The sequence below is a fragment of the Felis catus genome, chromosome C1 (assembly GCF_018350175.1).
Source record: "Felis catus isolate Fca126 chromosome C1, F.catus_Fca126_mat1.0, whole genome shotgun sequence".
Classification (NCBI taxonomy): Eukaryota; Metazoa; Chordata; class Mammalia; order Carnivora; family Felidae; genus Felis; species Felis catus.
Genome location: NC_058375.1, coordinates 138,769,344 through 138,788,146, shown reverse-complemented (window position 1 = coordinate 138,788,146; position 18,803 = coordinate 138,769,344). Strand labels below are relative to the sequence as shown.

At 34.6% G+C, this 18,803-nt stretch overlaps 1 protein-coding gene across 3 annotated transcripts in view; it reads right to left on the bottom strand.

Annotated features, from left to right (window-relative positions):
• The window catches only part of ACVR2A (activin A receptor type 2A), an 84,036-nt gene that overhangs the window by 37,584 nt on the left and 27,649 nt on the right, over window positions 1-18,803 (bottom strand). The window contains exon 1 of one of the 3 annotated variants that reach the window (XM_045033743.1): window positions 4,005-4,452. The exons of the other annotated variants lie outside the window; for them this stretch is intronic. The gene's annotated coding sequence lies outside the window, so the exon portion shown is untranslated. Of the gene's footprint in view, window positions 1-4,004; window positions 4,453-18,803 lie in introns of those variants that run through there. 3 annotated transcript variants of the gene reach the window in all.

Below are 18,803 nucleotides of genomic sequence, written 5' to 3'. Positions count from 1 at the left end.
TCCAGTACTGGTAAATGGATAAACAAACATCCATACAACAAAAAGAAATGAACTAGTGATAGCTGTAACTACATGAATGAATTGCAAATACATTACGCTATATTTTATGTGATTCCATTTATACAGTGTTCTGGAAAAGGCAAAAATATGGAGACAAAAATCTGATCAGACGCTGCCAGAAGCTGGGAATGATGGGAGAGGACTGATTATAAAAGGGCATGAGGAAACTTTTCAGAGTGACTGAAATATTCTACATAACGACTATGGTGATGGTTATATGACTTGTGGGTTAATGAAAACTCATAGAATTATATACCAAAAACAAAACAAAAAAAAACCCACACACATTTTATTCTTTGTAAATTAAACTTCAGTAAACCTAACTTAAAAAAAAAAAAAGCAAAATCACTACCACTTGCTGAGTTTTGGTATAGTATCAAAGAGAAACATCCACAATTATCTAAAAAAGCTATTAAAATACTCATTTTTCTAACTATGTATCTATGTATGGCCAGATTGCCTTCATATCAAAAGAACATATATATCACAGCAGAGTGTATGGAGAGGTACAAGAATTCAGTTGTCTTCTACTAAAGCAATCATTAAAGAGATTTGCAAAAATTTTACTAATTTTTTTTACAAAATATTTTCCATAAAGATGTTCTTTTGTGAACATACAATGGATTTATTATTGTTACTTTTAAATAAATATATTAAAATTTTGTCATTTTCTCATGTGACAAGGATGATAGATATAACCTGTATTTACAAAAAAAAAACCTCTTTACAGGGATACCTGGGTGGCTCAGGTCATGATCTCATGGTTCACAAGTTTGAGCCCCACGTTGGGCTCTGTGCTGACAGCTCAAAGCCTGGAACCTGCTTCAGATTCTGCCCCCCTCGCTCTCTGCCCCTCCCCCATTTGTATTCTCTCTTCTCTCTCTCTCTCAAAAATAAATAAAACATTAAAAAATAGTAAAAAAACAAAACAAAACAAAAAAAACACCTCTTTGGGACTCTACATTTTTTAAAGTCTTAAAGAAGTTCAGACCAAAGAGTGTAAGAACTGCTACTGTTCTACAATGTCCTACTACACAGGTGTAATTATAAGCTGCTAAAATCTGTGGCAGTATCAGTGCTATGGACTTCCTCTCAACTACATAAGAAATAATAGCATGAGCTCACAGACTATAAGGCTGGTAACTCTATGTTCTTTGTATTCTATAAAAACAAATGAAAAAAAGAAAAAAAGAAAAAAAAAGAAGGGTCATTTCTATTTACCTGTATAAAATAGCAGCTATTTCCTAAGTTATTCCTTTTCAGAAACTTGTTGAAAATACCAGCAAAATAAGTTTTGTCCTTTACTAAATAACCCCAAATCAATCATTCACTGTCACATTATTATCTCAAAACAAGGGAAGGAAAACTTTTTCTGTAAAGGGCCAAAGAGTAAATATTTTTGGCTCTGCAGACCACATAGTCTCTGTCACAACTACTCCATTCTGCCATTACAGCACAAAAGCATCCAAAGGACAGTAAATGAATGAGAACTTTATAGACACTAAAAGCAAAATTTCATATTTTTCCATGTTTTTCAACCATTTAAAAATGTAAAAATCTGGGCGCCTGCATGACTCAGTCAGTTGAGTGACTCTTGATCAGACCTGATCAGGTCATAACCTCACAGTTCATGAGTTCGAGTCCCACAATGGTCTCTGCAGTAGTGCACTGACAGTACGGAGCCTGCTCCAGATTCTCTCTCTCCTTCTCTGACCTCCTCCCTTGCTCATGCGTGCTCTCTATTGCTCTCTCTCAAAATAAATAAACAAACAAAAAAAGAAAATAAATTTTAAAAACTATTTTTAAGAGCATTATTTTTAATTTCCAAAGAAGACACCATTGAAGCACAAGAACACCACTTAAACAAAACTGACAAAAATAAAACAAAATATTGCCTAGAGCAGAAATGTCAAATAGGTTTCATCTTTGGTGTCAATTCCAATCAATTAATAGTAGCTGAGTGGAGTAGTATATTGAGAAAGATTTTTAAGTAAAAGGGTCTTGAAATTAGCATGGAAGGAGGGGGAGCAAAATTAGTCTTTTATTTGCCATCTCTGGTCTAAAGAAAAGATAAACAGGGGCACCTGGGTGGCTCAGTCGGTTGAGCATCCAATTTCGGCTCAGATAATGATCTCACGGTTCATGAGTTTGAGCCCCATGTCAGGATCTGTGCTGACAGCTCAGAGCCTGGAGCCTGCTTCATTCTGTGTCCCCCTCTCTCTCTGTCCCTCCCCCGCTCACAATCTGTCTCTCTCTCTCTCTCACACAAATAAATAAACAAAAAAATTAAAAAAAAATAAAGAAAAGATAAATGACCATTTCTTCAATTAAAAAAAGAAAACTCTACCACTTAATTTTTAAAGGCAAACAAGATTTCTAGATGGTTTTTTGATTTAGACTACCATTTGTTATTTTCCAGAGACAGAAAGAAGACTGCTTATATGGAAAATTGTGACAATTTCATCACCCACCCACTAGCTCAAGCTGATCCTGTAATCAGTCTCTATCCCATCATATCTCTAGCTGAATACTAAATATAGTAACATGATAATTATACAAATAAAATCACATCACATATATTTTTATGTTCATAAGCTCACATTGTGACTTTAAAGGTGTAGTTATAAAAAAAACATGGCAGGGGCGCCTGGGTGGCTCAGTCGGTTGAGCATCCGACTTCGGCTCAGGACATGATCTCACAGTCTGTGGGTTCGAGCCCCGCATCGGACTCTGTGCTGACAGCTCAGAGCCTGGAGCCTGTTTCAGATTCTGTGTCTCCCTCTCTCTCTGCCCCTCCCCCACTTGCACTCCGCCTCTATCTCAAAAATAAACATTAAAAAAAAAAGATGGCAAAGTTGCTTATATGTACTAATTTTTAACAACTTCAACAATTAGCAACTTCTAATTTAAAATTTTCCAAAACTTAAAATTTCTACCCATAAATTTATTCTATCAAAGTAATTCCAAATAGTTCATACTATTTTCAAAAGAAATAGACACAAAATGTATGTGTGCATCATTTAGTATGGTGGTTCTTAACTAATTAATTATGTATAACAGAATCCCCTACATTTTCTCAAATTCATGCTTCAGTGCCATTTGTAGCCCTGGGAACAAGTAACTGAAAAGCATACAACAGGAGGGGTATTTACACAGAGAAAGTGAGTGAGTGTGTGTGTGTGTGTGTGTGTGTGTGCACGCACGTGTGTGTGTGTGTGTGTGTGTGTGTGTGTGTGTGTGTGTATCTTTTCTTTTTCTTTTTGACAAAGACCCACTGATGATCTAATGTTCCTCCCTAGTTAAGCACCACTGGCTTAAAAGACTGTGACATGAATTTGGGATTTTGTTCACAAACTGTGACCTTGAGTTAAATTACCAAAACTTTTACTACCTTGCTGCCACAGCTGATTGATATCCATAAAAATTTCATAATTATTATGGTTAATTCCATAGTTTCATAAATCACATTCAGCCTAGCTATAATAAATCAGTAAGTCTAATCACAGAACCTAGTACCAGAATTTAGATAATACTTCTATTTCCAAAGTACTACTTATGCATTAATGACCAGTAGTACTGACTTCCATTTTTCCTACCATTAAAAAAAAAAAAAAAACACTGGATCTGAATCTTGGTGGAATATGTGACCAAAAAATAGCCCTGGAAAAGTCATATTTGAATCTAAAATACTCATCATATGAGGAAAAAGCAAATTTTTCACCTAGAATAACTATATAATCTCTTCCAGAAACAGAAAAGGAGGGACTACTTCACCAACTTATTTTATGAGGCCCAGTATTACCCTGATAAAACAAAATAAACAGAGACAGCACAAAAAAAGAGAAATATAGACCAGTATCTTTCACTAACTTAGATGTTAGAGTCCTCAGCAAAACTTTAGCAAATTCCAAAAATGTATTAAAAAAAATAATAATAACACATACCAAGTAGGATTTATGTAAGGTTGGTTCAATATTCAAAAATCAGTCAATGCAATCTTCCAGATCAAAAGGCTAAAGCACAAAAATCATACAATCTATCAGTACACCAGGAATAGAGAGGAACTTCCTCAAAGTCACAAGGAGCACCTACAAAAACACCAATAGCTAATAACATCATATTTAATGGCAAAAGACTGAATGTTTCTCCTCTAAGATCAGAAACAAGGTAATGATGTCTACTCCCACTACTCGTAACACTGTACTGAAAATTCTAGCTATTTTAATAAGACAAGAAGAAGGAATTAAAGGCATACTAACTGGAAAAATATATATAGCTTTCTATATGCAGATGACATGACTGTCTTGGTAGAGAATCCCAAGGAATCTTCAAACAAAAAAATGTTAGAACCAATAAGTGAGTTCAGTAAGGTCATAGTATACAAAATCAATACACAAAAATTAACTGCATTTCTATATACTAACAACGAACTGAACAATAGAACTAAAATTAAAAATACAATACCAGTTATAACTGTTCCTTAGATAATAAAATACTTACAATATAATCTGACAAAATGTGTAAAATCTGTATGAAGAAAATTATAAAATATTGATGAAAGAAATAAAAAGAAGATTTGAACACTTGGAGAGACATACCATAATAAAGATGTCCATTCTCCCTAAACTGATGTATTGGATTTGATAAGTAATTCAATTCATATCAAAATCTCATCAAATTTTTTTGTTGACATAAATGAGCTTATTCTAAACATTTTTGAAAAAGAAGAATAAAGTGGGAGAAATCATGCTTACTGATGTTAAAGATTACCATAAAGCTGCAATAAGCATGACCATGTGGTAATGGAGGAGGGACAGGTACAAAGATTAATGAAACAGAAAACCCAGAAAGAGATCTACACAAATATGCCTGATTAATTTTGGACAAATAAGCAAAAGCAATTCTGTAGATGAGAGATAGCTTTTTCAATAAACAGCACTGGAGCAGGGCACCTGGGTGGCTCAGCTGGTTAAGCGACCAACTCTTTTTTTCGGCTCAGGTAAAGATCATGATCTCATGGTTCCTGAGTTTGAGCCCTGCATCAGGCTCTGTGCCTACGGTGGGGAGCATGCCTGGGACTCTGTCTCTCTTCCCCTCTCTCTGTCCCTACTCTGCTTGCTAGTTCACTCTTTCTCTCTCTCAAAATAAACAAACTTAAAAAAAAATTTTTTTTAAATAGCACTGGAGCAATGGGTCATAGTTCAAGCAAATATTTCTTAAATGCCCTCCCCTTTGTTATCTATCATTTTAATAGTTCCTGAAAGACCAGCTCTTGCAAAAAGACTCCCAGGCTAAATCTCACATGAGACAATTTTCATGTTTTCTCAAGGCAGATGTAACAAAATCCTATAAGTCTTTTAATCAGGACTCCTCCTTCCCCCAAAATTCACACCACTTGCAATCCAACATAAACTGTATTATTTTACATTTATTTATTGTTTTTAATCAATTGTCTCTTTATATATTCTTTTCCACACCCAAATGCCAATGAGTCTAAAACTATCCATCTTACTTGCCCTAAAAACACAAACAGTATTTAATGAATGATAAATGTAAAAAAAAAGCAGTGTAACAACTGAATTAAAAAAACCCCACCAAATACAACTTGAATGAATATCATACAACCCTCAGTTTGAAGGATTCCCCAATTTCCACCAGTAGGAGATTTTTAAAATTCTGACCAACTTGAAATATACAAACTTTTGTATATTTATATGAAACAGTTCAACATATACTTATTTTAATTAATTTAGTTTTACAAATGTTTTAAAATCATAAAGCACAAAAATTTTACAAAAAAATTTGGTTCTAACTTCACATGCATCTCTTGACAAGGGTCTTCTCAATACTTTGTGAGTCATCAAAAAATATAAAAATATGAATCATCTTCACTTTAACTTGCTTGAGAAGGAATATGTGTTAAAGTCATATAGAATATTGTCACTGGAAATGTTTTTCCAAGCCAATAATATCCATTCACATAATACTAAGATTTTTTCCAATGTTCTATAGGTATACTTTGTGATCTTCATAAAGTAACTACTTACAATATTATTTTTAAAAATGAGTTTTTAAAGTTTCTTCACAGTCTTTGTAAACAGTTTACAACAAATGATAGTAAACTACCCAAAACCACCACCCCATCAAGAATAACTTATTTTTTTTTATTCTTTATCCCCTTCTAACGTCTTTCCTTAGGAAACTGACATAAACACTTAATATAGCACTAACTGGCATCATTTCGAACTTGTCTGCCTTCTCCAAAGGAAATAAAATTGAGAGAGCCTCAAAATATGAAAAACTTTGTATTTGTATTCAACTTTGTATTTGTATTTGTATTCAACTTTGTATTTGAATTCAAATACAAGATTACTTTTTCTGAGGAATAATCTTTTAGAGAAAATTATGCTTTATAGTGAGCATTTACTGCATATTGACCATATGCTTGCACTGTAAATTAACACACCAAGATAAGGGCTCCAGATAAATGCCAGAGAAATTAGAGATGATAACATAGGACCTCCATTAGACTTTGAGCTTCTAGAACAAGCCCTGTCACCACTTCTGTATCACCAGTGCCTGGCACAGTACAGCAACTCCATAAATGTGCACAAAATCAATCGATTCACACAGAAAAGAAAAAAAAGAAAGGCTTTATGGAGGAAGTGGGACTAAAGCAAACTACTAAGGAGAGGCAAAACTATGGTAAACAGAGGCAGAGAAGATAAACATGAGTATGTGAATAATCAGAGCTTTTGACAAAACTTCTGCCAATAGACATGAGCATTCCATATTGTTTAGTATCTGGTATAATCAAGGCAGGTTTGCAAGACATCAGAAGTTAAGAGAAAGAATTGAAGTGATATTTTAAGATTAATCTGAATACAATAAGCAAACAGTGTTGTAATGGAAAGAAACCCAGTAAGTCATACTAACTACCCAATAAAAACCAAGGGTCTACAATATCACTTGTTGACTAGACAGCCCCAAGTATCAAAAGGACTGGCAAATTAGAATACAGATATCAAATTTTTGCTTTGCATAGTCCCTTACTTGGTCCCTCTGAGTGTAAGAAAGTAAGAGATAAAAGCAATTTGATTTATAAAAGTGACTTGGGTTTAGATGGTTGGCCGTTTCCAAATGTTTATGTTTCATCATCTGACCAAAAAAAAAAAAAAAAAAAAAACCTTCCATACTATCTACCCTTTGTTTCTCTTAGTTGCTAACTCTCTTCCTGATATTTATTCTTACTGTCATAAAAGATCCATATTTTCAGGATAAGTAAGATATCTTCAAAGATGAGGCACAACAGAAAAGTGTTTTTGCCTACAGCCACAAAATGTGTGGGATATCTATAAATGCCCAGGACGCAAGATTAAAATAGTTCTACCCAGTTCTCTGGCACTCATTCGAAATACGCATTACATCAAAACAAATACAAGTATATACAAGTATTAGCTAGACTGTAAAATAGATTTCTGATATTAGATGTTCATCTTATGAGGGCAGGGGAGATGACGGTGACTGCAGCCAGAGGCCAGTACTCCATCGGAATTAATGGGCTATTTTAGAAATTGTACAAAAGCCAAAACTAGGCATAAATTTAGAATAGTAAGAGATAAAAGGTAAATTCTCAAAATCGGAACAGAGCTCCTAAAATAGATTAAGGAAACACACACACACACACACACATATAGTTCCTACTAAAAACAATCTACGAGTCTCAATTACACCACAAAGACACTACGTACATTAAGGTTTCTTAGTACCTTATTTACTTTGGAAGATGCAACCTTTTTAGTAAATCATCAAACTCTTGTCTGATGTAAAAAGACTATAAAAATGGATCATTTCAGCTCCTATGAAAGTAAATGTTAAATATCACCCTTGAGGAGCCAGTAGAATCAAGAGTGAGAACCTGAGGAGTGGCTCACTCAGTTAAGCATCCAATTCTCGATTTTGGCGCAGGTCATGATTTCAACATTCATTCAGTTCAAGAGACCAAGCCCTTCATCAGGCTCCACGTGGACAGTGCAGAGCCTCCTTGGGATTCTCTCCCTCCCACTGCCCCTCCACAGAGGGCTCATGCACGCACGTGCTCTCTCTCATAAATAACTTTAAAAAAAAGAGAAACTGAAAAAAATAAAATAAAAAAAAATAAAAAAAGAGAAACTGGAAAAAAAAAAAAACCACCTCATTGCAAAAGTGTTCACCAAAGTGATATCAGGCACTTTAAAATCCGCAATTGAAAAAAATTACCAATACTTAATAGAGTAGCTTTAACTAGCCATACAATTCTATTAAAGGAAAAGAATGCAGACTAAAAACAAACTGACATTAAATAACAATGGGTATAGAATCACTTAACTAGCCTTATTTTAAAAATCACCAAGAGCTTTTTTCATATTTATAACCAAGACTCCTAGTATTAGAAAAGAAAAACACCTAAAATTCTTGTTATTACTTTTGTATGTTATGTAATTTCTGTCCTATTTCAAATCTCAATTTAATAATATTTTCTATGCAACTGTAAGTACATTACAGGTCTTCTGGTATCCTTTCTTTTCTATATTAGTACGCATCACAGAAGACAAGTCACCTTCCCTATTTGGCTGCCCTGGGCTGTTTTTAAGCATTACCAAGAAAAGGAAATCCACAATGTCCCAAAAGCCTTCTGATAAACATACCAGAAATATGAAGAAGGAGAAATAAATTTTCAAATAAAATTTCTACATGCTAATAAAAACATTTTAGGCCCTATCTTTTTTTTTTTTTTTAACCAAGTACTTCCATACTACCAAACAGTCACTTCCAAAGGAAAACACAAACACTTTCTGGCATTCTTCCCAGAATTTTTTTTTTTGCTTTACCTATTATATCCTGTACTTAGTACTATCAGTCTGACAAAATATTGCAAGATTCCATCCATCTACCTCAAGTAATATAAACTAGAAACACAACTAATATGGAATAAACTAAAAATCTAAACGTTGTATGGTGTAACACTAGACACAGTATGTGCCCGTGTGTGTGATAAAGGAGAGTAAAAGTACTTAAAAACTGAAGTGCCTGGGTGGCTCAGTCAGTCAAGCATCTGACTCTTGGTTTTGGCTCAGGTCATGATCTCTCAGTTTTGGTTTCGTGAGTTCAAGCCCCATGTCAGGCCCAGTGCTGCCAGTGAGGAGCCTGCTCAGGATTCTCTGTCCCCCTTTCTCTCTGCCCCTCCCCCACTTATGTTCTCTGTCTCTCTAAATAAATAAATAAACTTTTAAATAAATAAATAAATAAATAAATAAATAAATAAATAAATAAATAGTACTTGTAAGTCAACATTTAACCACTGGTTATTTAAGGACTCCTAATGTTAATTCCATATTAATTCCTGACAAATCACTAAGATAACCACCTAAACTATATCTGAACACTGTTAACTCATAAGTGACTAATTTTTCCCATATAGATAGTTCCAAAATAAACATATATATACTTTGTAAGGACGAAGATTTTCTTTAATATTATTTTTTAAAATTTAATTCCAGTATAGTTAACACAGAGCTAAATTAGTTTCAGGTGTACCATTTGTGATTAAAAATTCCATACATCAACCAGTGCTCATCACAAGCGCCTTCCTTAATCCCATCACCTGTTTCACCCATCTACCACACACCTCCCCTCTAGTAACCATCAGTTTGTTCTCTATAGTTAATAAAGACCAAGATTTGAAGAAAAACATAAATTTCTCAATTTCTCAAACCTCTTTCTTAAAAAGCATCTACATAAATAAAGTTTTAGATCCCCAAAGAGATCATCAAATTTGTAATGGTAGAATTTCCTTTTTGAAAGAGGCAAACAGCCCTCTTCAAAGTCCTTACAATTTCTAATTTTTTTATTCACTTAATTATATAAAAAGATGCATTTCTTAATTAGCAAAGCTTTTAGAGGACCTCATTTCTTAAACTCTTCTCTAAATACAGAAGATAGCTGGGGCGCCTGGTGGCTCAGTCGGTTGAGTGTCTGACTTCTGCTCAGGTCATGATCTCTCATTTTGTGGGTTCAAGCCCCAGTTCGGACTCTGTTTTGACAGCTCAGAGCCTGGAGCTTGCTTCGGATTCCGTGTCTCCCTCTCTCTCTCTGCCCCTCCCCCACTCATGCTCTGTCTCTCTCTGTCTCAGAAATAAACATTTTAAAATTTTTTCTTTAAATACATACATACATACGTACATACATACATACATACATACAGAAGATAGTTACAAAGGCATTGTTCAATAAGAAACTACTTAACGTACAGTTGATTACTAAATTGATAAATAACAAAAGCCATCCATTATAATGTCTTCTCCCAAAAGAAAATTACTTCAAGTTGGTATATTTGGTTGGTGGCCCAGAACAAAGCATTGATTTTATCATCAACTATCAAAGAACTTCACTTTCCTGAATACATAAAGTATATATAGAATAACAGCAACCAAGAAAAGAACAAATTACAAACGCCTTACTTCTGATTCAAATAACGAGCACTTGGGACCATATTTAAGATTACTTTTCTAGGACAGGCCAAGAAATCCTGGCAAGCTTCCAAACCTCAACCTCCCTGTTTTTAATAGGGGTAAAAAGTCAGGAAGGAGTAATGGTTGTAAGAAAAGACCTGCTGTCTTCTAATTTTAGCGAATATAAGTAGGTTTCTGATAACATTATGAGGGAGAGATTTCCACCAAAAAACAACAGGAAAAGAGGCCCAATGTTTTCTCCTTCACAAATGAGAAAATTCTACCCCTCTACAACCCCTTCTGTCCCTGGCAAGACACTTTTTAAAGTCTATTTTGGTGACATACTACATGAAATCTTAGAGGACATTAAGTATTTCACAGAGGTAGAGCATCTTCTATGTCCAACAAATATAGTGTTGGCCATACTATGTGCCAGGCACTTTGACACTTGGGTACTAAGCAGAAGTAGTGAAAAAGAAAGTATTTTCAAAATTTGAGAAATCTTTAACCTCACCTGGGAAAAAGAGAAAAAAAGGAGAGACTGAATTTTCAAAACAACATACTAAAGTAGAAAGAAAAAAACACACAAACCTTTAGATACTTCTGAATTTCAATTAAGGCTTACTCTAATTTCTCCAGTAAGGTAAGTGGGAAGGCAGGATAGATTAACAATCAGAAAATCACAAAGGCTAGGGAATTTCAAGTATGCTTCTTTTTTTTTTTAATTTGTTTTTAATGTTTTGTTTATTTTTGAGAGAGAGAGAGAGAGAGAGAGAGAGACAGAGTGTAAGCAGGGGAAGGGCAGAGAGAAAACGAGAGACAGAATCTGGAGCAGGCTCCATGTTCTGAGCTGTGAGCACAGAGCCCTATGCAGGGCTCGAACTCATGAAATGTGAGGATACATGACCTGAGCTGAAGTTGGATGCTTAACCTAGACTGAGCCACCCAGGTGCCCCTCAAGTATGCTTCTTTATCAATGTATTTTATTTAAAGGAAAAAATCATGTTAGTGCCTCTAAAAATATAGACTTTGTCTTGGAACTAAATTTACAAGAAAAAAGGTGAATAAAGTAATATAAAAATCAAGTGAGAAATCCTGACTTGCACACAAAAGTGTTCACTACTAATCATTGCTTGATATTACAAAGCAGCCACATTAACTCCTTATTGTAGGCAGTAAGGACCCTTTAAAAAGTAAATAAACCCTCTATAAAGGTATTCATACTAACTATAAAAAAGCCATGCATTCATATTAGTAGCTCTAATGAATAAATAATAAAATAATGTCACCCAGCTTGTCAAGAATATTTATAGATAACTAAAATTTTAAAAGAACAAAACCAAGTCAGGGATTTAAGTCATAAGCAGCAGAATTCAGAGAAAATCTAAGCTAGCTTTTGAAGGAAGTGTCAGTGGATTAAGAAAGTTATTAGTTCAAGTCAGCCATCTCTTCCTAGAGATGCTTCCTGGAGAAGCCTAGAGATGGCTTCCATAACTGATTTCCCAGCTTCCACTTCCATCTCATTCTATCAGCTCTTCATCCAGAAGTCAGATCTTTTAGTAAAGCAAACAAAATCCAGTCACTGCCCCAACTTAAAGCCATTCAATGCTTTCCCACTGCCCAGGCATTTAAAATAAAACATGAACAAAGCCTAGGCAATCCACAATCTGGCTCCTCTTTAGCCTCAATTCACACCAGACAAAGAACAAACTCCTTCAGGTTGATACATTCTACTACTCCTTCCCTATTTCAGACCCCTTTTAATGGCTGACATAATGGAGTGGAGTAAAACATTAAGAAAATGCTTCAAAAAGTTGAGAAAAGTTACCAGATCATGGCAAAATATCAACTCTAATTTGGAAATAGTTCTCAAACTACTGAGAACACAGTTTGATTACATTTAGTAAATTCTTTAAATATGTATATTTAGTAGCACCTGGGTGGCTCAGTCAGTTAAGCATACAACTCAGCTCAGGTCATGATCTCGCGGTTCACAAGTTCAAGCCCCCCACATCGGGCTCTGTGCTAACAGCTCAGAACATGGAGCCTGCTTCAGATGTTGTCTCCCTCTCTCTCTGCCCCTTCCCTGCTTGTTCGTTTTTTTCTCTCTCTCTCAAAAATAAATAAAACATTAAATTTTTTTTAAGAAATACATAAAATATGTATATTTACCATCAAATTTTCCATTCCCAAGAAACCAAGTTCTTAAAAATTAAAATAGTTATTTTTCTATGATATGTCTATAGCCATTATCCATTCCTCCAAAAAAGAAAGCCTCATTTGGTTTTTAATTCATAAGAGACAAAGGTAAGCCCTTAAATCTAATAACCTTTCTCTAAAAATCCCAAGTCACAATAATACAAAACATGTATCCTTCATCCTAAACCCAGAGAAACCTAAGCAAAAATTTCAGATGAACATTCCAAATCAAATGAATATCTGACTCTGGTTTCGTTACTGGCCTCTTGCTTATTAATAAAAATGTATTCGTTTATTTATACAAGTCACATTTGCCCACTTTGAAGATAAAAGTCCATCCAACATCTTTCAATAATGATCAAAGTTGCTTCAAAATACTGGCTTGTTCGGGCGCTATGAAAGTAGAAGTAGAAGGAATAATAAAATCAGATTAACAAACACATTCTTATTTAATATTTCAAAATATACTTCATCTAAATCTTCCACATTTACAGTTTTAAAACATTTCTTCCAAATCTAGCTTTAACCTTTACCTTCTAAACTGAGGGAAAAATGTTTTTCTTCAACACTAAAACAGTCTTCCTTTAATACTGCCCAACATATAAGAATTTTGTTCTATGCTAATTACCACAAAAGAATTATTTTAATAGCACCCCAATAGAGTTTTCCCTCCACAACTTAATGGAATAAAATATATATACTACTGCATCCATTTTTAGTGTAAGTATTCCTATTTCTCTGTATAACCAGTCAGTAGTTAAGAAGTAGGGTTTTCAAAGAATAAAAAAAGGAACATGATAAATATAACACTAACAGTTTCAATCAAGGATCAAAGTTAGAGTAGAAAATAGTCTACAATGAGCCTTCCTCAGAAAGCTTTCACATACATATCTGTAAAGCCTATTACATTTAGTACACAAATTTTATCACCCTAATATAATGTTCACTTGAAATGTCATGTTTACTAAAAACAAGTCGTTTACTTCAACAGTAATTAATAATTGATCAGTTTTACCATGTGAATGATTATTTTCTAATATGCCAACACCTACATCTCATTAATGAAACCAAGAAAACCACTATTCGCTTAAGCTAATAGTTAAAAGAACTTTTTGTATTCAGGAATATGACAGACAACCTTAAAAAAGTAAAACTGAAAAATAGTAAATAAACTATTTACTTTTCAATACAATCATAGAAGAGAGTTAACACCATGATACACCTTTGCCTAATATACTAGTAAGTTAAACATCTTGAAAGAATTGTTATTCCACCTTGAATAGCATTCTACCATTTCTTAACATCCTCCCTCCTAGAAATGTTTATGACAGACAACTGTGGAAAAGTAAAACTGAAAAATAGTAAATAAGCTATTTACTTTTAAATCCAATACTGGGAGAGCGTTAATACCTTCATGTACCCTTGCTTGTGTTCTAGTAAGTTAAATATCTTGAAAAGAGTTGTTAGCCCACCCTAAATGACAGTCTACCATTTCTTCAACATCCTCCCTCCCAGAAATGTTTACATCCATCGTTTTGTTAAAGAACAAAGACCTACAGAATCCTAACAATTATTGGGGCTGTTCCCAGTCCTCTATTTGTGAAACATTTAAACATAAGGCAAAATATTCTTACTAACGAGCCACTGAAAGATACCAAAATAAGGCTCAAAGATGTTCAAATATAGGGCACTTTACTCCCAAGTTAAAAGCTACTTTCCCACTGCCAGAAACTAAGGCCACAGACGGCCAGTGTTTAGGTTCAGATCTACCCTTGGAAGTTTGGGATCAATATGTATAGCAGAAAGCAAAGGAATTCAGAGAAACAGAAACTTTAATAATGCTACTATTGTTACCCCTTTTCATACTCAGTGATGTATTTGTGCACTGAGGAGACTGAGAAGGGACGAGAGCAATGGGACAGAAGGGACAGGAGCAATGGGACAGAAGACAAGGATGGAGACAAAAAGCAGTTGGAAGGACACAGGAAACAACTGCATCCATCAGAGTTGTTCTTAGTGAAGCAGCTGGCTGGCTGCTGACTCAGGGGCCAACAATTCTAATCCCTGGCCTTCCACTAAGTCTGAAAACCAATTCCTGGTGGAATTCACACACCCTCTTCCCATTTAGCACATATACCCACCTGCCCCAATTTTCAGTGAAGACCAATTTTCTTTTTGAAAAACAAATTAAGAACAGGAACAACTGCAATGATAGTTTGAACCCAACAGGAACTTACATATCTATAGGTATTAAAAGTCTCTTAAGTTTAATGAGGAGAATGACAGTGACAGGCTGATGACAATTATGTCCCACATGCCACACAACCCAAGATCCGTCTTTAACATTAGCACTTTCAAATATAAATAAGCATTTATGGCATATTCCTAACACCTGAGGAGAGATTTGAGGTTAAATACCTAAGAAAAATAGCAGCCACACTGGTGTAAAGAAAGAAAATTTAACAAAACGAATTTTAGTTTTTTGTTTGCTTTGGTACTTAGAAATTTTAATTTTTTATAAACTATTTCACTTATTTTTATAACTTTTATTCAGTAAAAAAGGGAAACCAATAAGATAAGAGAGACAAAAAATTGAGACACATTACAAGAAAAACAGAAAAAAACAGTGAGCGAATAGACTGCTGAAATGAGAAACAGGAAAAAAAGACCAAAATCTAAGGATTGTTCATGGGAGTGATGGTACATAATCCTTCCAAGAGGTGAACACTAGTGGTGTAGAAAACACGCTGGGAGCACAGAACCAGGCATACAATAATGCTCAATAATTTTTCTTAATAGAAGTACCAGACACTGCCTGTCTATACTATTTTCTGCTTCCCTATTTATTTTGCCACAAAATCTTAACAGCTTTCACTAATGGACTGACTGTAACATTTTTGGATCTCTGAAACTAACTTAAAAAGGAAGGGTGAGAAGTACAGACTTCTTTGAGAGCCAACCATGTTCTATGATTTTCTTTTTTCTAAAAATCCTTTCTGGATACTAATGATTTCTGGTTTTTAACCTAAAGGTGATAGGTTTGTCCCCTAATTTGACATCTGTGTTAATACCTTATTTTGAGTCACTAGGGAAAATATATGTGCACAAGCGCCCACACACAGAGTTCTGATGTGCAACATTTTTATGTTTCTTTTCAAGCTGGAAGCATACTATTCCTAAGTCATGCCATGCAATTTATGTGCCTACAATTTATGCCTCTGGATGCAACCAGAAACTCAGAGCAATGTTTCTCAAAGTGTGGGCCCTGCACAAACTCCATCAAAATCACCAAAATGCTGATTTCTGGGCCCCATTCCAGACCCACTAAATCAAATTCTCTAATAATGTGTTGTCTGTTACGCTACATTTTTAGTAAGTATGGCTACATATTATGTGTAGGGATGAGATACAAAAATAAGAATTTTTGAAGATGAAATGCTGTATCCAACACAAAATAGATGTTCAGTAATAGTCTGCTCTCTCTGGAAATGGAGAAAATGGGGGATTATATTTTATTATCCCCAGAAAGTACCCTTGTGTTGGTGGTGGCTTTTTATTCTGGGCTGGGTTTTTTGTTTGTTGACGGTAAAAGAAGATTGCAGGTAGACTTCAAATAATCCCAAACAAGATTTCTATTTAAATAATAGTCACAGAAATAATTTTTAAAAATTATTCTTAATACTATTAGGAATTATTTCTAATATTAATATTCCTAACCTTAAACACTTTAAACTTCTGTATTTAAAAATTAGAAAAGACCTGAGTCTTTCCTTCAAATTATATATTTACTTCGCTTGAATATCTACAGTGCTGCTTAGCCTCTATGCAACTAATAAAAGCAAAAAATTAATGAAATGAGGTAAATAAAAATTCATTGTGTTGTGCATAAGAAATCTGGTATCATATACTTAATAGGAACTGTTATCCACCAAGACTCACCTAATACAGAAATCATTATAGTTTACAGCTAAGTGTCACTGCCTATATATACAAATAAAAATACATGTGTTATATATTGTAGTATATGCACAGGTAATATGCATTATATATATTACAATCTATAGCAGTCTAACATTTAATTATCTTTTTACTTAAACTGACTTTTAAAAACAAAGATATCTTACTTAATCCTTACAACAATCCTATAGGGTAAAAGGAAGGGCTATCATTATTCCTACCAATTCCTACTCTAGGCTTCTAATACAATCAGAAGATTCATACTTGAACCAAACAGAACCATCCCTTCCAGTGTTTCTCAAACTGGATGTGGTGTGGGTCAGGTGAGTGCTAAATAAAACTTCCTTAGTTCTACCCTCAGAGACTGATTCAGAGGGTCTAAGGTGGAGCTCAAGAATCTGCATTTTTATCCAAGTACTCAAGGTGATTCTAATCCTGGGAGGACCTCAAACCACAGTTTGAGAATCACTAAACAATTCAATCCCAACTGAGACCGAGAGAGATGATGTGATTAGCTCATTACGTGGCAGCAGTGGGACTCAAACCCAGACTTCTGTTCTCATTTTCACTATGCACACCTTTCACAAAACAAGAAAGTCTTTATTCACTTAATAGGAATTATGTGCAAAGAAATTTTCATCAATTGTTAATCAAGACTGCTTTAAGGGATATTAGCTTTGAAGATGTGGTATGAACACGTATTCCAAGAAAACACTATGGTAACTCTTCTCTTCCATCTAGATATTCCAAACTAAGAGAAGTAACAGGAAGATGAGACCAGTCAAGACGCATACTCATGCATACTCACTTAATCCATACTTATCAATGAAGTTGATACTATCTCTGCCCATTTTATGGATGAAGAAACTGACACACGCGTAATCGTAACTGACCAAGGAATAGAAAATTCAGCGGTCAGGCCAGGCCAGGACTAAAGTTAAAAGTACGAGCTCTGAACATCACTTCTATACTGTGACTAGTGTCCCCTATCACTAGGTGCTCTTAATTCACTGCCTAAGTAATAAATTATGATATAATATTCTGCATAATCTTTCACCTGCTCTTAAGTCACCAAGAACTTTGTTCAGTTCTTATTTCATTAAAATCAATCATTTACCTTAGACCCTTCCTCTCTACTATCTTAGTGTAAATCATCCTCCCTTGCCTCACTGCTACCCACATTATTTCTCTGCAATCAGTTTTATCTACTGATCTCAATGGTTTCTCTTGAATGTCATTATGAGTAACTACTGGTCTTCAGTAGTGACATAGCCTACGCTAAAAAGTCCTTGGTTGGGAAAGATGTTTTCCTTAAAATAATTATTTTATCTGTATCATAGAATACTGTCCACTGTCAAGTCCTGCCATTTCCTATTTTCATCTTCTTTTGAATCTCTGCTGTTCTCATCTTCCAGATGGTTTCCCCACCACCTACCAAAGCTCTGCTTCACACTAGTTCCTCAATCTCTCTTCTGAAATTACATACCATTTCATACAGAATTCCCTGCACTAGGTCTATCTTAAGAGATTCATGTTTGCTCATCTTATGCCTTCCCCAATATCCTGGCATCACCACAATTTCACCAAACACTCCAGACCTCAGCTGTCTGATACAGTAGCCACTAGCCATATGTGGTTCCTGAGCACTAGAAATGTGGCTAATCTGAACTGAGATGTGACATAACTGTAAAACATATAGCAGATTTCAGAGTACCAAAAACTCATCAATAGTTTTCATATTGATTACATGTTGCAATAATATCTTTAATATACCGAGTTAAAGTATATTATTAAAATTAATTTCATTTTTGGGTTTGGTTTTTGTACTTTTTTAATGTGGCTGCTTGAAAATCTAAAATTATACCTTGTGGTTCACATTATTGTGAACTTGTGTCTTACATTATTTCTTTCGCAGTTCTGCTTTCCTTAGCCTAATTGGCCCAGGGTCCTCATTATAACACATCATATGAGACCTTCTTAGAATATGCCCACTGTCTCTGTTGAACCATCTCCTCAAAGCTATATCAATTAGTTCATCCCATAAAAAATTCCAAAACATTTCACCACAAATTATATACATGCGCATTTCAAGAAACA